The sequence below is a fragment of the Onychomys torridus genome, chromosome 7, assembly GCF_903995425.1.
Source record: "Onychomys torridus chromosome 7, mOncTor1.1, whole genome shotgun sequence".
Classification (NCBI taxonomy): Eukaryota; Metazoa; Chordata; class Mammalia; order Rodentia; family Cricetidae; genus Onychomys; species Onychomys torridus.
The window spans coordinates 23,333,587-23,355,481 of NC_050449.1; the positions used below are offsets into that span (position 1 = coordinate 23,333,587).

Genomic DNA, 21,895 nt, shown 5'->3' on the forward strand with positions numbered 1-21,895 from the left:
ACCTTGAAGTGTACAAACCCAGCCTGCTGCAATGAATTTAATGTGTGGATTATGTCCTCTGATTGGCCAGCTAGCAGACATAAATGGCCAGTTAGCAACTGTGTTCAGGTCAATTAATTTATATTTGTATTTTGCAAACTAAAAGTTGCCCTGTTAGATTATTGATTCTTTGTCCCTGTGTTCAATTTGTTTTTAATTGCACCATTGCTGGGCCAAACCCTCCCTCCTGGCAAGCTAGCAATAAATCTGCCACCATCTCAACAATCAACAATAAACGTGTCTCTTCATGTCATTATTGATATGTCTCTTGGATGGGTTCATTACCATGGTTAACACTTTATAAGTGGCAAGTGGCACACTGCCAGGAGGAGTCCTTTTCCCAGGGGCTGTTTTGTCATGGTGGGATTGATGCTCTCAGTCCTGCATGTGTCTGAGAACAAGGGTCTGGGATTTAATTTAATATAGCTGGAATTCTACCTCCCTAATCCCTTTTATCATAAACAGCTTTAAAAGAAGATATTGTTGAAATAGAGATTCTTCTTCTTCTTCTTCTTCTTCTTCTTCTTCTTCTTCTTCTTCTTCTTCTTCTCTCTCTCTCTCTCTCTCTCTCTCTCTCTCTCCTCTCTCTCTCTCTCTCTCTCTCTCTCTCTTTCTCTCTCTCAATTTTTCTTTTTTTTCTTTTCTCTTTTCAATTCTTTCTCTCTTTTTAATCTTCTTTATTTGCCCTTAATTTCTGTTTAGGTAGAATTCATAGTGTCAAAATAATATGACAGCTACTGGGCTATGGAACATCTCTGGATAAGTGAACCATGCATCCTCTGAGTGTTGAGGTTTTGTCATGGGATATTTACTAGTTGAAGACAGAAGGGAGTTTCCTGGGTATGATGAATGAATGGCTGTTAACAAAGCTGCAGAAATCCTGCACTCAGAATGCCACCTAAATTGAGGTCAATCCCAGAAAAGAATAATCTCTATCTTATAGAAGAGATGCTCATTAAGTTTAGAATTGTTGTTGGCTCTTTTAGAGATTTTAGGGCACAGTACAGAGGCTAAATGAATTTATAATTCAGTTTAAGAGGTCCACCTTGTTCTAGGAATATCAAAGGATAAATCCAAATGAACCAACCAGTTTGTCCAAAGCTCTGTGTGACCTGAGATGTGATCACAAATGTGAACCTACACCCTCTCTACACTACATGTTGCAGAGGGGGAAAAATGCTAGCAATCAATTGACTGTTCTAAGATGCAGATAAGTGGTTTGATTTGTTATTGGAAGCATGGACACAGTCCTTGGCACATAGCTCCCCAACACAAGGAAAACCTAGCCTAATGTGTTGGGCTGTTAATATTGATTACCAAGCTGGCAAGTTTAGAATCACCCTGGAGGCACATCTGGGAGAAACTCTCTAGACTAGGCTAGCCTCTAGCTTTGTGATGGACTCTTTTGATTGAATTAATTGAGGCAGGAAGACTCACCCTGAAAGTGGGCCCAGCGGTTTCCTGGGCTTGGGTCCTAGACTGTATGAAGAGGAGAAAGCTTGCTGAGTGCTAGCATCCATTTCTCTCTGACTATGGACATAATACAACCTGGTGCTTCCAGCTCCGGTTACTGTGACTCCCCTGCCATGATGGATTATAACCACAAACCTAGAGCAAAAATCAGCCCTTTCTCCCTTAAATTGCTATTGTTGGTATGTTCTATCACCACAACAGGAAAAGCAATTAAGACAATGCTAGATGTGTAGTCTGAGAAGACGCTAAAGAGTCTAGGAATATGGACACAGAGGAGGAGAAATTGCCCTGGGAGGCATAGGAAAGAAACACCAGGGAAAGAGGTGTCCTGGAGGTGTCTCAGAAGACACAGTGTACTGGATGGAGGACACAGCTGGAGGCGAGGGAAGCACAGGAATGGGGAGAGTACATGGGAGAAAGCAAGAGGTGCTGAGCTGAGATCAACTACTGGATAGGGATAGGAATGTTTTCCACTCACCCCAAGATGAAGCAGGCCACTTAGTACCAAAAGAGAAATAATTGCCTAGTCTCCATCAAAGGCTTTGCTTTCCTAAGGAAACTTTGTCATGTCACAGCACCACAGGGGCATGCTAAGGAAGAAGAAAATTCAAGCTTTCTTGATGGGCTCACTGTTATCTTCTAAAATGCATCTTTGTTTGGTATGAATTCCCTGAACTGCTATCACACCCGCAATAAAATGACATGAGATGCAAAAAGAAAACTTCACTCTAGTTTTTAGAAGAAAAGAAAAAATGAGAAACTCTGGCCACTGCATATAACATCTTTTGAGTGCCCACTTTCAACACCCCATAGACATGAGTATTAAGTGACAGGCCTTGAGCCCTGGCCATGCAGAAAGTACCAACAGCTGCTGCAGAGAAGGCAAAATAGCTACTCAAGGACTAAAGCTTCCTGCTCCTTAGCTCAGCACCAGCAGGGTGGGAAGTAAGGGGACAGGAAAATCAAAGTTCTTTTAAAAAAATTATCACACATAGAGGTAAAATGTCCCCACAGCAGGAAAGAAAGTGGAAAACATACCAAATCAATCACCTTAAAAATAAGCCTTAAAATCTTCCAGTGTGTAAGATGTGGGGGGAGGGAAGAATGGGGCCCAACAGCTGGAAAATGTTTTATTAAACTACATGCTGACTGCCACGGCACACACAAGAAAATGCAATTAAGGTCAGCCCATTAAAAAGACGCCCAAGGATAGCTCTGAGAAAGACCAGGAGGCAACCAGCAGGTGCCCAGACAGCTTTCAAAGGAAACTCACTTTGAAAAAGTACCCACTGGAAGCTGGAAACCCCTCAGACCTAGCAGATTTTCCTGAGTGTTTGCAGCCTCCTTGCCCTCAGAGGAGATGAAGATGGCAGCTGTGGGCAGAAGATGCATCCAAGGAGAAAAAGTAAACTTGAACATGGGCAAATTCCAACTGTGGTCAGAAATTCGGTCCTGTCTTCATTTCAGCTGTGGTATTCTTTAGTACTTTTACACATGCCCCGTGGGAACATACATATTCAGGTAATGGTGCTATGTCAAGTCTAAAGTCATTTGAGCATCACTCTGGATACTTGCTGAGTAAGGTAGAACAGATGCCTCTGAAGCTGTGACCTACCTTAGCCTTTCTACCATATGCCATCTGAGCCTGGCCAGTTGACATGAGCCCAGGGCAATGTACAAGCCAACTGTCTATGGGAGGGGTCAGTTATGCTGGACCCATACCTTAAGGAGCAGCTGGCCTTCTTACTGTGAGTCACAAGAGCCAGAGATCGCAGTAGGGACATGCTGCTCTTCTCTGGGCCTTTGCCAGGGCACAAGTGCCCAGATGGTCACCAAAAGCATAGGGAGATGGTGACACACTAGAATTTGACCTTATTTGTCCCACTGAGATCCAGGCTCCAGGGTTAATGCCCAGCTTGGTGCTCCTGCTATCTGGTGGATATTAAGAGTCAGGTGCTAATGTGAGGCTTTGGGACATTGGAGCCACATACTGCAAGAGAATTGTGACACTCTGGTTGTGTCCACCACTTCTTGGACAAAGATGTGCAGTTTTCTTCTTGTCTGTGCCCTCATCATGCTGAGCCATGTCATCACAGGACCACAAGCAACACAGTTGCTGAATCAGAGAAAGGAGGATCCAAACCAAGGCAAAATAACCATTTTCTCTTGTCCTTTGATCACATCAGATATCTGATAGACTGATAGAAAACTGCCCTCAGCTTACTGTCATCTACCCATTCTTCAGGGAGCCTGGCATTGCTCACTCCTGCTGGCCCAGCAGTCAACCTCTCTTTACCCCACCTACTCCTCCCTGCCCAGCACAGTGCCCTGCCATTGTCAACTTCTGGAGAGATGCCACTTGCTCTCAGGCCTTCCTAACTTCCAAAGCAGCTAGGGAGGGCTGTTACAGCATGCACTTGTCACTGTTGTATGATTTCCCCACCAAACCACAGGTACCACAAGACCAGGGAAAAAGTGATACTTCCCCATGACAGAAAAGGGTTTGCCTTTACTGCATAACATAGGGCAAACATTGATTAGATGCTCAACAATACTTATTGAATGTGGCTGGTGTCTTCTGAGCACCCAGTCAATATTTAACGATAAAAGATAAAAATATTTGGTTGAACTGAACTAAAACAAATTGACTCAAGCACATCTGGACATGCAAAAATAATCAACAAATTGTACATTGTATAGATGGTACTGTGTGTAATGTGGCTGAATTTTTAATTGATTCATAATTGACTGTACTTATTTATGCTTATTTCATTACATATTTACATTGTATAATGATCAAAGTAATTCCTATGTCAATCACCTCATATAGTTACCATCTGTTTATGGTAACTTTTTTTTGTTTTTGTTTTTTGTTTTTCGAGACAGTGTTTCTCTGTATAGCTTTGCCCCTTTCCTGGAACTCCTGGAACTCGCTTTGGAGACCAGGCTGGCCTCTAACTCACAGAGATCCGCCTGCCTCTGCCTCCCAAGTGCTGGGATTAATGGCATGTGCCACCACCGCCCAGCCAATGGTAACATTTAAAACTGTCCTTTCTAGTGATTTTGGAATTTACAGTGCATTATTGTTAAGTATAGTCACCTTATCACATAGCAGAATACCAGAACTTAGTCTTATTTTTTCTATGTAATGAGATGTTGAATCTTTTGATCAGCCTCTCTCCAGAGTGTGTATACACACACACACACACACACACACACACACACACACACATACACATATATACATACATACATACATATATATATATATTTATATCCATTACTCAACTATGTTCTCCTACAGGGTCAACTCTCTCAGTTTCACATAATGAGCAAGAGGCAGCGGTATCTGTCTTTCTGTCTCACATATTGCACACACAGGAGTTGAGACACTCTTCTGCTGACTATTGTGTTCTGAGTGCTTTGTTCCACACCCTCCATCCCACCCTCCTACCACTCACTGGCATTTGCAGTGCAACCCTTACTGCCCAGCATCTTTGGTTAGAGACTTTGGGCTATGCCCAGTGGTGGTGATGGTGCATGCCTTTAATCCCAGCACTTAGGAGGCAGAGACAGGAAGATCTCTGTGAATTCCAGGCCAACCTAGTCTACAGAGTGACTTCCAGAACAGCCAGGACTGTTTTACAGAGAAACCTTGTTTAAAAAAGAGAAAGAAAAAGAAAAGAAAGAGAAAAAGAGAAAGACCTCATGCTAAGAGTATGCTGGTAACACTGGGACACTGTTGTGTCTCTTGCCATGGAACTTAGAGATCTATGGAATATGAGGGCAATTCTGGCTAAGAGACCATGTTTTCTAAGGCTCAGAAGAAACATCAGCTGCAAAGTGCCCACTGTGGCTGAAGCAAGAGTGGTTTTATAGTCTGTTGATGTTAGGAAGGAGGAAACAATTTCTGGGTGTAATACAATTTGGAACATGCCCCTGTTTTCCTCAAAAGCTATTGCCTCGCAGTGATTTTCTGTCTGTGGTGACTGAATGGTCCCTAGGTTATAGCTACTGTGGAGAAAAGCAATGGCATGTGACCCCAGCAGGTTCTGTATCTCAGTCCAGGCTTGCTTATTCACGAGGGGTGGCGCTTAACTAACTTCTCCTTGTTATAACTACTCCAAAGTTACCGCTCATTCCCTCCATACTCCAGTGTCTTAATCCAGCTCCCTCTAAATGGGCAAGGGCACTGCTCTGAAGCAGGAGAGGCCTCTTTAGAAGGCCTGAGGGCCAGGCCAACTCTGCCAGGACATTTGCATATATTTACATAGAATTGGGCTGCAAGCAAGGTGATTATGCCCAGTTCTGCTCTCCACAGTGGAAAGACTGGATTCAGGGGCAACTTGAAGTTCTCTGAACACAGCTAGGCAATGGTTGCTTTTCCGCTGAAGAACAGGGAGTGTGATTTATAGGGAGCAGCAAGAAGCCCAGGTGTCAGAGGGATGGCTCCAAGAGCAGGAGTCATCCAGCTGGGCTCTTGCCTTATTGGCTCTTGCTTCTCCTGAGGGTCACCTTGCACCTAGTTAGGTGAAAAGTTGAGACTGCTGCCTCTTGATTTTGATCTTATGCCCTCTGGCAAGCTGCTGGAGAGTTCTCCTCAGTGAGCATTCTCTGGTGCCTCTGCTTCTCTCAATATATTCCACACATCTCTCACTGAAATGAGTCTTTAGACCACAAGCCTCCCTCCTCTTTCGTTGTGGGTTGAAAACCGCAGGGGTCCCAGTTCTTTTTTGGTTCCTTCTTAGCAATGCAGGTACCATCGTGTTCCAGTATATATAAAATGTAAGAGTCTTCTTAAACTTCTCAAAGAAAATAACCACCTGGTTATAGGAATAATATGTGAGTCAAAGTACCTAGAAGATGACCCCCAGTACCCCATCAATTGTGCTTAGATGTGATTAACTTTCTAGCATCTGTCTCATGATAAATAAAGTTGTGGAAGTAGATTGTCTCTGAATTTCATTCATGCTCTGAGATTCAGATTTTCATTGCTGGACAATGAAACAGTTTATACAACTCTCTCTCCATATATACACACACACACACACACACACACACACACACACACATATGTGTGTGTGTGTGTGTGTGTGTATGTATGTATGTGTGTATGTATGTATAAATATATATTTTTATAGTTGTGCTTCTGTGTATAATATAAAGAACCCTTTCATACCTACCCTTTATTTCATGTTTTCATTCACCTCACTGTGTTTATGAACAGCTACTATATGAAAGAATAAGCTGCAATCTATTGCTCATCATCACTGTTAGATCCTGTGCTACGTAATGATGATCAGTCACTGTAAAGCACCACCATCTGCCTTTATAGGAGTGTTCTGTCACCTTCCAACACTGAAGGATCCATACTGGGAGGACAGACAGCTTGGCTGTGTCCACCCCAGCAATACACAGTAGAGGATGGCTCACAGTGACATTTGCTCAACAGAATTAAATGAACCACTCCTCCAAATTCTAATGTTTGTACTTATAATTATATTTTTAATAAAGATGGGCCACCAACCAAGAGAAGTCATGATTCTGGCTTTTTTATGTTGCTTTTATTTAAAAAAAATTAAAACCTGGGATTGAAGAGATGGATCAGTGGCTAAATACAATTGCTGCATGTACAGAGGACCAGGCTTTATTCCAAGCACCCACATGATGGCTGACAGCTGTCCTTAACTCTAGTTTCTGGGTATCTGGCATCCTCTTCTGCTTCTGTAGACACCAGGTACACACACCACTCACTTGCATAAATGCAAACAAAAGAGCAATACACATAAAATAAAAATAGATAATCTTGAAAAAAGAAGGCCTTCGTTTCTGCAAATGGTGCACCAGAAGAAAAGTGGTCTCTCTTTACCCTCGATATCCTAAGGTGTTCTGGGTGGGTCTATGCCTCCTGTATACCTAGGCACTACTTCATCAAATCCATTCAATTTTGTTTTGTGGTGGCTAAGGCTAGCCTTGCCTATATTTTGAAATAACTAAAATGCAAATGACTGGATACTCCTGAGAGGGAGTTTCTTGATCAGATATTTCGAGCAGTGAGTCCCATCCTCCACATGAACAATGACTTCTGGTGCCAGCCCACATGAAAAGACATGGAAGAAGGAATCGTTTGCTCTTTGCCTGCTTGATCTCACTATCACTAGCAAGTTCGTTCATCTACCCTGTTGCTGTGACATCTCTTTGCTAACGTTAGAACCAGCTTCTTCAGGATTCCAGTGTAGACCAAAGACCTACAAAGCTTTTTAGGAATCTCCTAGGGCCTAGAGTCTCATCCTTGAGTTCTACACTGGGACTGCTGAGACATCCAACCCCATGGACTAACAGCTACCAGATACTCACCCTCTCCAGTGTAAGACATCCACTGTTGGACCTCACAGAGCATGGAACATAAGCTAATCTAATAAATTTCACACACACACACACAGACACACACACACACACACACACACACACACACACACTATTAATTTTGTTATTGTACAGAACCCTGACCAATATACCTACTTACTTATTAGATACCAATTATTTTCTAGACTAATTTGACCTCTTCTCTTGTGTGTTCTTATTCATATCTAGGATGGAGCTTAGGCCTGGTCACCACATGGTTCCCTGTCCCAGTGATTGGCACGGCCAAACACCTAGGGTCTTGATTTAAAAGTACAACTGTATTCCTATACAGCTTTGTTTCCTTCCACCTCTTAAACCCATGGGCCCATCATAACCTCTTTGAAACATTATAATGAAATATCACAAGGTCATTGTCCTAACAATAGAAATGTATTTTCTCAGTCCCAAAGGCTGAGAATCAACCTAAAGCCAAGATGCTAGTAGGATATTTTCTGATTGGGGTGTTCTCCTTTGTTTGCTGACAGCATCTTCTTGTGTCTTCAAATGGCCTTTTCTGGGTATATGGAGAGAGAGAGAGAGAGAGAGAGAGAGAGAGAGAGAGAGAGAGAGAACTCTAGCAGAAAGGTTAGAGATCTTACTACAACCCCATTTGATTTTAATTGCATCCCTTAAGAACTTTCTCAAAAGACTATATCATTGGAGTTATGCCTTTATGTGACTTTTTCATGGGGACACAAGCCAGCATATAAAAATTATCAAATAAAGAAATTTCAGCTCTTTATAGTTCAAAATCTTAGTGGCTTAATTTATAATAAAAAACCCATTGCTTGCTCATATGCTTCATTGTCAGGAAGTGAGGGAAGGCAAGGGGCCAAGGGCCATGCTGATATTTAATAATATAAGTTGATGCAGGTTCTGCCATCTTCAAAACATGGTGAAAAGTATCAACATGGTTGGAAATAAGTAGCAGACAGGCTGGAGGGTAAGGTAAAGACCCAATATAAAAGCTGTGTTTCCTTGGGTGTATTTTTTATTTCTTTCCTTCTCTTTTATGGGCCAGGCTTCTAACCAATTGGATGTTTATGGGGGCACTCTCAATCTTTGGTTGTAACTTCCTGACAAGCTAGAAAATGTAGTTCAACTTCGTACCCCCAACAAAAGGGTGAAACTCTGGGTAGATAGCTAGCCTGTTTCTGTCACACCAAAGACATTTTTTTTTTTTTTTGAGACAAGGTTTTCTGTAGCTTTGTAACCTGCCCTGGAACTCATTCCGTAGACCAGGCTGGCCTTGATCTCACAGAGATCTGCTGTCTCTGCCTCCCAAGTGCTGGCATTAAAGGCATGTACCACCACTGCCTGGCCATTTAAAAGAAAAAATTATTAACTGTGTTTATACCTTTGTACCTCTATTCCCAGCAATCAGATACAGGGTACCACTGTCAGTCACATGAACTCCTCCAAATCTACTAACTTTATTGACATTTAGTCTTTTTGATTGCTTTTATAATAGTGAATTATACGTAATACAAAATGTGCTATTTTAGTTGGTGGTAAGTTTATAATTCTGTTGTGTTAGTATATGCGTATTATTGTGTAACCATCTTTACTACTTATATCCAGAACTTACATTCCCATCGTTTCTTCTTTCTCCATATTTGTTTAATAGTAGTTCTCCCAATTTTATGTCTTCATTTTTGGTGTCCAGTTCACACCTTCTCTAGACCATCTCCTATTGCCTCTGCAGCCATGTCTCAGTTAGGTTTCTATTACTGTGATAAAACACCATGAACAAAAGCAACTTGGGGAGGAAAGAGCTTATTTCATCTTACATATTATAATCCATTATGAAGCAAAGTCAGGACAGGAACTCAAGGCAGGAACCTGGAGGCAGGAGTGAAACAGAGATCATGGAAGAACACTGCTTACTTTGCTCCCCAGGGTGTACTCAGCTTGCTTTCTTATAAAACCCAGGACCACCTGCCCAGGGATGATACTGATCATCTCAACCATTAAACAAAGAAATGCCACATAGACTTGCATACATGCCAATCTGATGGAAGCATTTCTCAGCTGAAGTCCCCTCTTCCCAGATGACTTTGGATTGTGGCAAGTTGAAAAGAAAAAAAAAATACTAAACAAAACAAATCTAATGTGCAACTACACACACACACACACCACTGTGTTTCAAACATTATTATTTATGTTTATTATGTTTATGTTTATTATTTATATTACACAGTATACTCTTCACTGGTTGGAGCTTTGATCCACAGATGCCTCTAGGGCTTGATTCCAAAATACAAACCCTGTAGAGTTAGCATTCCTACCAAGAGGTTTCTTTTCTGAATTTCACAAGCTCTTTCTCAACTGCCTCTGGTTCTATACATTTTTCCATTTCCAGTCTAAATATACTTCTCTCTCCATTTACTTCATTGACTCTGAGTACCTTTCAGATTTCAACTTATCTACCACTTCCTTAGCAATGTCTCATTTAAACAGCTTCCCATTGTGAGTTCACACAACATTCCATGTATCTTTTCAGAACACTTGTTTTACAATTACCTATGTTTTCCTAAATTTTTAACAAATATATCCCTCCCTACTGGGCCTCAAGTTCCATGAAGCTAGAGACTATGTTGCCCATGACTGTTGTTTTATTCCTGGTATCCAGTGCAATGCTTGGTGTTTAATGGCCACTTGATGAATAAATAATGGATGAACAGATGAAAATTAGTAGCAGGAGGAAGGTGAAAATCAGTTACACAGAAAATGGCCTGGAAAAAAGAAACATAAGAATGTTAGTAGATGTCTTAAGATGGGATGATAATCCCCTTACAGAGAAACTGCAGAATTAGCTTACTACCTTATTAGTTATTCATTGAAAAGCATACCATGTAAAAATATCATTTTGATAATGGTATGATGAGCTTAGTTGCACTGAGAAAAAAATGTCTTCAATTTAGCACATGCCTTTCATCGAAGAGAAACAGATAAAAGCCAGTATTACACGCCCAGGTTAACAGTTCTACCTCACTGTATTTTTGTTAGGGTTCCCTTCCTAAGGTATTACTGATGTGTCTCCTATTTCCCTGAGAGCTCTAACAAGAAGAAGCCTGTGTCACAATCATACAGTAACACACTGAAGCTCACAGACCTAAATGTGGTGGCCCAGACTCTCAGGGACTTCATCTGGGTCCTGGTATTCTACTTAACACATGGTTACCTCCCTAGAAATTGGATAAATAAGCCATGCCCACCAATCTATTTATAATTCAGTCATGTAGGTTTGTAATTATAGCTACTTGGGAGACTGAGGTGGGATGATACCAAATTCAAGGCTACCAGAAGTACAGAGTCTAGTCGAGGCTAGTCTAGGCAAATTAGAAGGACCTTTCTCAAAATGAAAAATAAAAGGCGCACCTGGTGTGCAGTGCTTGCCAAGCATACACAGGAGTTCAGAGGGTCAATAAATAAATAGTACAATAACAGAAAAAATCTTAAGAATGTTGTAATTAAGCTAGCTAGTTTAGTTAGATTACTAGAAAAGAGGTCCTGGGGGAGTAGTAATAATTAAATGCTGGTGCTGAATTTCAGTCTAAATTGCTAGACAGAGTGAGTAAAGACTGGGGGGAGCATGTTAGGTACTTGTCTCATTGACATGACAGAATTCAAGACAAGGAGCAGCTGAAGGATAGAAGGGATGATGTGGCTCAGTTTGGAGTATATCCTTTTGTACTGGGGAAGAGTGGGCATGGGTAGTCATAGGACAGAGCATGCAAACTGGCAAGTGTTTCTGCCCAGCTCTTTAGAAAGTCTACACAATGCCACAGAGAAGCTTTCTTGAAGCTGCATACTATCAGGAAAGATGCGGAATCACTTCACCAGCTCACTCTTCATTTGGGTTACATACACTTGCTCCTCTAGAATGAAATCTCCCAAGTCAGCACGACAATTGAGGTAAATGAGTAGCCACTAGGGAGGCCAGAGCCCAGCCCGGAAGCACTGGTTTTATTTGAGGGAGAATGGGACAGAGTGTCCAGAGGCTATAGTGACTTTCAGCCAGCTTCACATGACAGAACTTAGAGGTTCAGTATGGACCTGGCCAGGCTCAGTGGCTGAGGAGGCCGAATGAACAGCAAAAGGTTTACAAGTCAATGTCTCTAAAAGAATTTGTGGAACAATTTAGGATATGTGCAACACACAGCAATTTTGGATGATTGGCAGATTTAGTGTAGTTAGCATTTAAATTCTAACCTCCTCTCTTACCTAGCAGATGGTTAAAATTTAAAAAGACTTACAACACTGCCTCGCTGAGAATGTGGATCAACTGAAATCGTCAAACATTGCTGCTAGGAGTTGGCGCTACCATGTTAGAAAGCTGTTTAGTAACTGCTATTAAATCTATATATGCATCTATATGATAACTTCATGTTCAAGTTCTGGGTATTTTTCCCAAGAAAAATTGGTGTATGCATACATTAGAAGACATGGGAGAAAAATGTTCATAGGAGCTTTATTTAAAATAGTTAGACACTATCTACCACCCAATGTTTATCCATTAAGGAATGGATAAACAGATTGTGGGGTATGTGCTGTGCAAAACCACATGACATTAAAAAGAACAAACTATTAAACACACAACAATATGGAAGACTGTCACAGATATTACAAGTGAAAGATGCCAGATTCAAAGGAGTGCCTGTTTTATTGTTCCACTTATATGAAGTTCAGTGAGAGTGGCAATCCTGGGGAACAGCATTAATTGGAATAGGCCCTAAAATAACCTTCCAGAACAAGGGACAATTTTATATCTTGATCTATACAGTAGTTACATGAATGATTTGCATGTAACATTCATGTTTTACATTTATCATTATTAAGATTTATTTTCCTTTTCATGCATTTGTGTATGTGCTTATGCCATGGATTTCTTGTAGAGGCCAGAAGAGGGTGTTGAATCCTCTGGAGCTGGAGTTTTGGATAGTTGTGAGCTTCCTGACCTAGGTGCTGAGAACCAACATGGGTCCTCTAGAAGAACAGCAAGTGCTCTTTGTTGTTGTTTGATTTTATTTATTATTTTTTTTTTGAGACAGGATTTCTCTGTATAGCCTTGCCTGTCCTGGAAATCACTCTGTAGACCAGACTGGCCTAGAACTCACAGTGATCCATCTGCCTCTGCCTTCCAAGTGCAGGGATTTAAGGCCCGTGCCTCCATTTCCTCCAGCCAAATGCTCTGAATCATCTTCTCAACCCTTTATGTTTTACATTTAAAATTGAAGTCCTTTCCCACATAAAACTATACTTCAGCCATACATACGATTACACACCTGTGAGCACACAGACACACAGGTGCAGACACACACACACACACACACACACACACACACACACACACACACACACAATCAGTTCCTTCCTAAGATTTTATTAGACAGTTGTCAAGTTAGCAATTGAAACACGGATAAGAAAAACAAACCCCTACATCAGGGCTTTGTACATTAGACTCTTTTCGTTTGAGTCATGAATTACTTTTTCCCTCCAAGATAACTGTAGACTCATCAAGAAAAGGACAAGTTCAAATTACTAGAAAAGAGATCCTTTACTGTCTCCATCCATCTCTGAGCCTTGACGGCTACAATTAGAATAATTGACAATCACAGAGAGAACAAACATTTGGGCCAAACACAGGCCACCAAATAGATCCCATAGATTGATTTTAAAAGAAGGAGAAAAACCTTGCTTTTTGCTTTAAGAAGAATGATGAGTGGGAAAAATTGACTTACAAAGAAAGCTCAGAAAGATGACAAAGTTTTAAGTCTAGCAAAAAAGATCAAAATTCAAGTCCATCCAGTGACAAGAGAGAAATCTCAGTGAGAATAACAATGAATAGAGGGGAAAGGCACCCTAAAAGAGAAGAGTCATACAACAAAGACGACCGAAGATAGAGAGCTCGTACAAAACAGGTGTCATGAAATGAGGAGAGGAAAGCATGGGAATCTATGAAAAGGCCACTGAGGGAGCACAAAAAAAGGACTTGAGATTAAAAAAATAATAATAACACAGATTAAAAGGAAGGGGTGAAATAGCAGATGGAGAGATACTAACCAATTGCTCTGAGGGGAAAAACACGGCTTTGCTGAAAAGTTGATGTTTTCAAGGCAACAGGAGGCTAGCACCATCTACTTTGCTGGCTTTGACTGGGCAGCCTTAGGAAGCCAGACTCAGTGGAGAAGAAACTCAGGGACAGGTTCTATATAGGAGCTTCTTTGATGTCACCCTCTGAGGATGGGACTCCTGGGTACCAGTAAGGAAATTCTTCTCTTGATAAGGCATCCCATTCTCTTCTAGAGATGATTGAGTCTCTAGCTCCTGTGGATTCTGGATGAATGGCTCATCTGATCCTGGGAAAGCATCTTCCCACACAGGAATGGATTCCAGGTGGAGTGTTGCAAGCCCTACCGTTTATCGTGCAGCCACACTCCTCTTATGTTCCCTCTTCCAAACTTAAGGTGATTTTTTAAATATATATATCCTGTATATACAACCCAATGAGTTCATTTAACATTGTTCATTGTTATAAGTTCACGTGCCGAGGAATAACTGCATGAGACTGGGCATCCCATGCTGGAGACCCTTATTATCACCTTTTGCAACTATGGGATATTAAAGACTGAGGGTCAGTTGCCAACAAATCCAAAGGAGGATATCGCATTGCTCTGGAATAGATGTCTTGGGCTTAATGTCTACTCCACAAAGAAAAAGGTTGGCAGCTGGGTTTTAGTGGTACAGCCCTGGAGACAATGTTGTATAACCCAAGTTTATTAACAAGGTGGCTTCCTACAAACATGAGACAACCTGGGATTGAAGGATCACTTCCGCTGAAAATTCTAAATGGCTCCTTCACTGCCTGCTGTTAGTCAACCTAGCACATTTGGAAGAACTGGAATGTTAAACAACAACAACAACAATGATGAAACAGAGCTGATTAATTGTTACAAAACTGTTTAGGGGGAGGAATGTGAAAAGTTGTTGTCCTATTGTATTTCTGAAAAAAAAAAATGAGCATTTTATTGCATCTACAAATTGCTCTCTGGAAAGTACTTTCATTTTCTAATTGTTCATAAATTTACTGACAGGTGGTTACACAGTAGGTGTAGCATCGTTATTTTCATTTTATTATATACACTGTTTTAACGAGAAAATCTGGCAGAGCTGACTATCATAGATCAACTGATGTACCCTGAAAATGTGTGGGTAGGCAGGTGCAGCCCAAAGCTGCTCCTTCCCCAAGCACACCTAGGCTTCCTTCATACAGGGTCAATCTGGACAGCTGTGTCTGCCTGGAATAGATTAAGACAATGACAGTGAAAATAAATTGTTTTTTTTTTTCCTGTGGTTAATTCTTTGCTTAAACAGTAAGAGTAAAGAAAAGTCTCATGTTTCTAAATTTTCAGTACTGGGAACACAAAATTGGGGCTTATGTGTATATCAAACTCTAGATGTTTGATACTCAAATGTTTTAATGACCGCTAGTGAGATTGTACTCTCTCTCTCTCTCTCTCTCTCTCTCTCTCTCTCTCTCTCTCTCTCTCTCTCTCTGTAATATATGTATATATGTGTGTACAGATGCACATGCCTGTGTGTGTCAAAGCCAGAAGAAGATGAGAAAGATGCCAAGTGTCCTGTTCTATCATTTTGCATCTTATTCCCCTGAGACCAGGTCTCTCATTGAACTTGGAGCTCCCTGGTTTACAGCTAGACTAGTGGCAAGTAAGCCCAGTGATCCTTCTCTGCCTCTACATCTACCCCCAAATCCCAACAGCACTGAGTTATTGGCCATGTCTCCTTTGGTGTGGATGCTAGGGATCTGAACTCAGTTCCTCATGATTGTCTAGTATTGCATTTACCCTCTGAGAAATTTCCTCATCCTGGAGATTACCTTTTTCTTTTATGACAGTGTTTCAATAAAACTTTATTCACAAAATCAGGAGGTATGGCCTATGAGCTGTAGTTTTATGAATTCTACAGAAATATTTGTTATAGTGAAAGCTGTACATTTATGGCAAAGTAGGAATTGCACCTAAGCTCAATTTTTGACAGGTTGATATGGTTATAATCAGATATGATTGTAGACTGCAGTAAGAAACTCAGCCTCAGCAGTCATTCTAAGGACAAAACCAGAAAAGATTGAACAGATGTCATGATATCACTGAGGTTCTTTGTTCTCTTCAAACTCAATTTTATTCATTCTTTGATAATTTCAGATATGTGTACAGTGTATTTTGATCATATCAACCACCCAATTCCCCTCCAGTTCCTCCAAGACCCCCTCCCTGCCACATCCTCCCACTCCAAATTTCCTATCTTTGTTTCATAGCCCACATAGTACAATCAACACTGTACTTATGTGTATGGTTGTCAGATCCCAACAGGGACCATTCCTCTAGAGAAAACTGATTCTTTCAAACTTAGTCTTCAGGTATTGAAACTCTTCAGACAGGGGTAGGGCCTCCTGATTTTTTCTCTAATTCATGTTGGAATTTTCACTGGCTTGACTTTGTGTAGATCTTATGTAGGCAGTTATAGCCACTGTGAGTTCTTAAGTGCAATGTCTCTGTTGGGTCCAGAAACCACTATCTTGTAGCAGTCTTCCCTACCTCCCACATCTTAGATTTTGTGATTCTAGTCCCTTGTCAACAGTGTTTTCTGTGCTATGTGGAAGAAGGAGTGATATAAATGGCTCATTTAGAGCTAAGCATTCCATAGTTACTCATCCTCTACACTCTGACAGCTGTAGGTCTCAGTATTAATTGCCATCTGCTGCACAATCAAACTTCTCTGATGAGAGTTGAAAGCTGCACTTACTGATGGCCACAGAGATAAGCAGTTTGAAGGAGGTTGATATTATGTCCCTTTAGAAAATACTAGTGTTAAATTATCTTCTATGGTCTGTGACACCCTCCCTCCCACAATAAGAAAGTGTTTGGTTTATCCCATAATATCCATGCCACTATTGCATCAGTTGGCATGTCTTGTCAGGTCAGTAATTGTTGTAGATTACTAGTTTCACAGCTATGTAAGATTACTGAAGACTTTTCTCATTGTATAGCACCTTCCAACACTATGAATGCTAGCCATTAGAGGGGAATCTGGCAAATCCTTGCCAGCTTGATGGCTCCATGTTCTGTGATCCAAGTGCATGATGTTTTCAGCGGTAAGGTTTTACTCTCTAGTTCTGGGATTAACCAAGAACAAAAACAATCACTATGGTGATATTTTGTTTGTGCTCTAACAAAGCTTTCCTAAAGGTCAGAGTGTGGGAGCAGTCACTAGTTAACCATAGAGGCCAGGCAATGGTGGCACACACCTTTAATCCCAGGGTGTGGGAGGAAGAGACAGGAAGTGATATGGCTGGGTGGAGAGAGGAAGTGATAAGGTGAGGTAGAGACAGGATATTGTCCTTTTCAGGCTGAGGATTCAGAAGAGGTAAAAAGTCGTTCTAGTAGCTGGCTGCTCTGCTTCTCTTATCTTTCAGCTTTCACCTTGATATCTGACTCTGCGTTTTTATTATTAAGACCAATTAGGATTCTTGCTACAAATCATTGTTTTGTTTGAGGGGGTTTTGTGGGACCTTCCTGACCAATACCTCACAGGACAGAATCTCATAGTCTTTGATAAACAATAACTTTAGGAAGAGGCACTATTTTCCATATAGGGTAGCTCCATTTATATATATGGAAGATTCTAGAATAATATGTTCCATTATGGCTTTTTCAAATACCCTTAGTGTTATTACTTGTGACATACCTCATCCTCTTGTCTACCTTCCCAGGCCCCTTCCACATGTACCTCTCATTATCCCTCTTTTCACTACCTGTGTTCTACTACCCCTCTCCCCGTAAAATCCCTTCAATTGCCTCTTTGTACTTTACTGTCTGTTAAGGTTGTTCCACATTAATCACACATATCTAAAGATCAAAAGCAACATTCAATTTAACTTTCAGGCGCTTAACTATGAAATAGACTTTCAACTCTAGAAATTGTTTCAGCATTGTTTACATATTTCCAGCACTTGAAATCTTGCAAGATCATAGCGGGTACTCAAGACATATTGATAATTTTCAGATCTAACTGTTGCTTACCATGCATTTATAAGACTTAAAATAATTGTTAATATAGGCATATACAAAGTATATAACCCACTCCTGGAAAATAACCTCATGATTTACATAAAGTCAACTGAAGAAAGATGAGTTCCCAGCTAGTTTCATGTGCTTAGGAGAATAGAGGATGCAGAAAAGCCTCATCTCTACTCCTATCTGTAAGGAAACTACATGTCAAGGTTATTTTCGGCATCCAATCATCCTGTTATTTCCTCTCACATTCTGTCTCCCAGGAGATTTAGAAGGTATTTTGTCATTCTTTCCTTGTGTACATCCTCTGCTCCTAATTCCTTTATCATTTAGGTTGGTCTTTGTTTTTTGAAATAGGACTTAACTGCATAGAAAAGCTGGTCTTGAGCTCACTATGTGTTGCAGCCAGGATACTCTCACAGTGATCCTCCTGCCTCACCTTCCCCAGTCCTAAGGTTAGGGACATGCCTTGCCACACCTGTCTCTCTTTTCTTGTTTTTGTGACACTCCATTACACACTGCTACTCTCTGTCTTTACCACAATCTCTGTCTTATTCTCTTTCCATGATGCTTTATCTTCTATGTAGCCTTGAACAGTAGGTGCCTCCAATATCTATGTATGACCCTCTTCTGCCCACCACACATTCTCCTCCATGTCAGTCTCTTTGGCAATTACTTCATAGCCTGAATGCTTCTGCTGACCTCCTGAGCAGTTGTTTACTGGACACCAGCAGCTAAGTGTCCTGGAGTTAGCCTTGACTCGGCATGTCCTAAATGATGCTCAGTTCCTACTCCCTATTCTTGAACTCACATTTGTTATTCTCCTTGATCACATGCACTGCTATTAAGATTAGGGTTGTCCAGTGACAGCATAAGACCGCTAGTTAACTCTGAATTTCAAATAAGCATCTGGTCATTTCTTAATGTAAGTACGTCCCATTTAATACTTGTATTTGAATTAAAATAGATGTTTTATGTCTTTTCTAGTAACTATGTCTCATAGCTGTTCACCAAAGTCCCAAACAAGGGACACATATTTAAAAACTCCTGCTCTTTTATTCCTCCAAGTACATACTATGCTCAAAGATTTTAAGTTACCTAAATGCTATTTATAACCCAAACCAACATTGAATACAAGCCCTTGCCTTGTCTTCCCAGATTCCTTCACAAACATCCTAATTTCAGTGTATTTTAGCTGTTTTGTCCCCCCCTTTCCCCAATCCTGCTTTACCTAACTTCTGTCTTTGCCTCTGTGCCTGACAAGATGGTTTGCATGCCAGGTGAAGAAATATAAGCAGTGACCAGAGAAGAACTAAGGCAGTACTTACAGAGTCTAGCATGTTCCTGGTGTGAGTGATGAAAGCCATGTCTTCATCCCTTTTGGAATTCCTGTATGTGTGTCTTAGCAGCTGTCAGAGGTCTGGCCATTTGGACTCAGGGACTGAGCTGTGAGAGCTGCCATGTTCTGCTGTCAAGCTTATCCCATGTCTCTACTGCAGCATTTATGTTGTAGTGTCCCATTTATATTATCAAATACCTATTTTAAAGGTTTGAGGAATACTCACTGAACTTACATTAGGAAAAAAGCTCTGGATCATATATAGTTCTTTCTTCAAGGAGCATGTAGCATTGGCATAAATAAAACAAAAGGGCCATGAGTAGTTCAAAGAAGTAGGGTGTTACATAACACGTACATGAGCTGAGCACAGTGGGGCTTGGGGGAGAAAATTGTCACACCTTCTCAGGGACAGCTGGAAGGATCTTTAAAGAAGGTTGACACTGAACAGATCTGTAAGGATGATTAGGAATAAGCCTGACTGGCAAGGGAGACCACACATGGTAGTGAGTGCCCACAGAACGGTATTCACAGCCTGTTCTCAGACCTCTGTGGAGCTGCAAATCTGGAACACTAAGGAGAAGATAAAGGCAGACACAAAGGAAAGAGAAAGATAACATGAGGAACTAAATGAAAAAATAAGGTATTAGGAGACCAGAAAGATTTTAAGCTGAGAGAGAAATATGATTAATGTGACTTGAGTTTTGATTTAAAAACCATATGTATCTTATCATGGATGCAGATAGAGCATAAGAAGATAGGGGAAATGCTATAAAAATAAAAAATAACTTATCTGTATAGATAGATCCTCCTCTTGGACATAGTGATCCAATAAGGGCATCTTGACATGGACCAAATAAATGACTCCACCATGCAAAGTAGTATTAAGCCTAGGATTCAGGCAAGCTAGGTGGTTGCTCACTTATATAAGATTAAAAGACTAAAAATGAAATTTCTTAATCAAGCTGCCTGAGTTTAGGTACGGACTCTTTTTTTTTTTCTCTTCTAGTTGAAAATTCCTCTGTATCCAGAAGACTTTTTAAAGTGAAGAGTCTAAATATACATATATATGTATATCTACAACTTTTTTTAAACGACCTTTTTATGATATATTCAAGTGATGAAACATCACACCTGCCAGTACTGAAGCTGAAAGGCTATAAATAGAGGCTGGAATATAAATCCAAGGAGAAAAATAAGCACATCCATTATCTATCTATTGCAATTAGGAGAGTATTTTGGTTGTAGACTAGAGGGAAATCGTTTCTAAATTGCTTCAAAAACTTAGGAAAAGGAGATTTACAATAGATAATGGCAAAAAATCTATATATCTATTGAAAGAATTATTATGAAAGTGGTATGAATTATCTAATAGCTCTAACATCCCAAATGAGTTGATTGGATTTACAAACCTAGGTAAAATGTAAAGATCCCAGAGGAAGAGGGAAAAAAGAATTCTAACCAAATACAAAATGGTCATTCCAGAAGGAATATTGACAGTGGGTATTGAATTTATAATTATTGGTGTTGAATATTCATACTTTAGATGCATTGAGATCTCTGATATGTGGCAATGAGGCCATGTGCGAAGTGTGATTGCCATACCTTTTCAGTGGTAGTAAGGATAGACATAGATCACAGATGTGCAAAGTGGGATCTCTACCTCCTTTGTATGTGATGGATCAAAAGCTGGAGTACAGTTGTGTTCAAAGAAAACCCTTGGCTCTGAGGAGGAGCAGTGACTGTTTGCCTTGGTCCCAGAAGTTGTCTTTACTGAGCTAAGTTTACAGTGGCCGACAGATGATCTGTTCAGACAACGTTGTCTGCAGAGAGAATAGCATGCAAACAGACAGTGGCAATTTATTGGACTGGTTTGATAGAGGATGAAATGAATATTCTTGCCCTCAAGGAGGGCAAGAGAAGTCCAGTGTATTTACATTAAGCAACAACGCTGGATATCAAATCATAGCTAATGTTTATAAATCTGTGGAAAGGGGATTTGGATAGCCAGAAGTGAGTGCTGTTTCATAGTGGCAGAGCTTGATTGGAGCTTGTTTCAAAGGTAGTATGTGGTGATGTTGTGTCCTCCAATATATTGTGTACCTTAATAAACTTATCTAGGGTCAGAGAACAGAACAGCCACTCAATATAGAGGCCAGAAAATGGTGGCACACACACCTTTAATCCTAGCATTCCGAAGATAAAGATCCATCTGGATTTCTATGAGTTCAAAGCCACACTGGAAACAGCCAGGCATGTTGACACATGCTTTTAATCCCAGGAAGTGATGGCAGGAAACAGAAATGTATGTAAAGCATGAAAACAAGGAATTAATTCTGTTAAGCTTTTAGGCTTTGGAGCAGCAGTTCAGCTGAGATTCATTCAGATGAGGACACAGTCTCATCCAGTCTGAGGAAACGAGGTCAGCTGAGGAATTGGTGAGGTGAGGTTAGCTGTGGCTTTTTCTGTTTCTCTGATCTTTCAGCATTCACCCCAATACCTGGCTTTGAGTTTGTTTTTATTAATAGAACCTTCTAACAATTTGTGC

At 40.6% G+C, this 21,895-nt stretch overlaps 1 protein-coding gene across 5 annotated transcripts in view; it reads left to right on the top strand.

The window, feature by feature from the left end:
* The window catches only part of Opcml (opioid binding protein/cell adhesion molecule like), a 1,142,273-nt gene that overhangs the window by 913,530 nt on the left and 206,848 nt on the right, over positions 1-21,895 (top strand). The window lies entirely within an intron of this gene.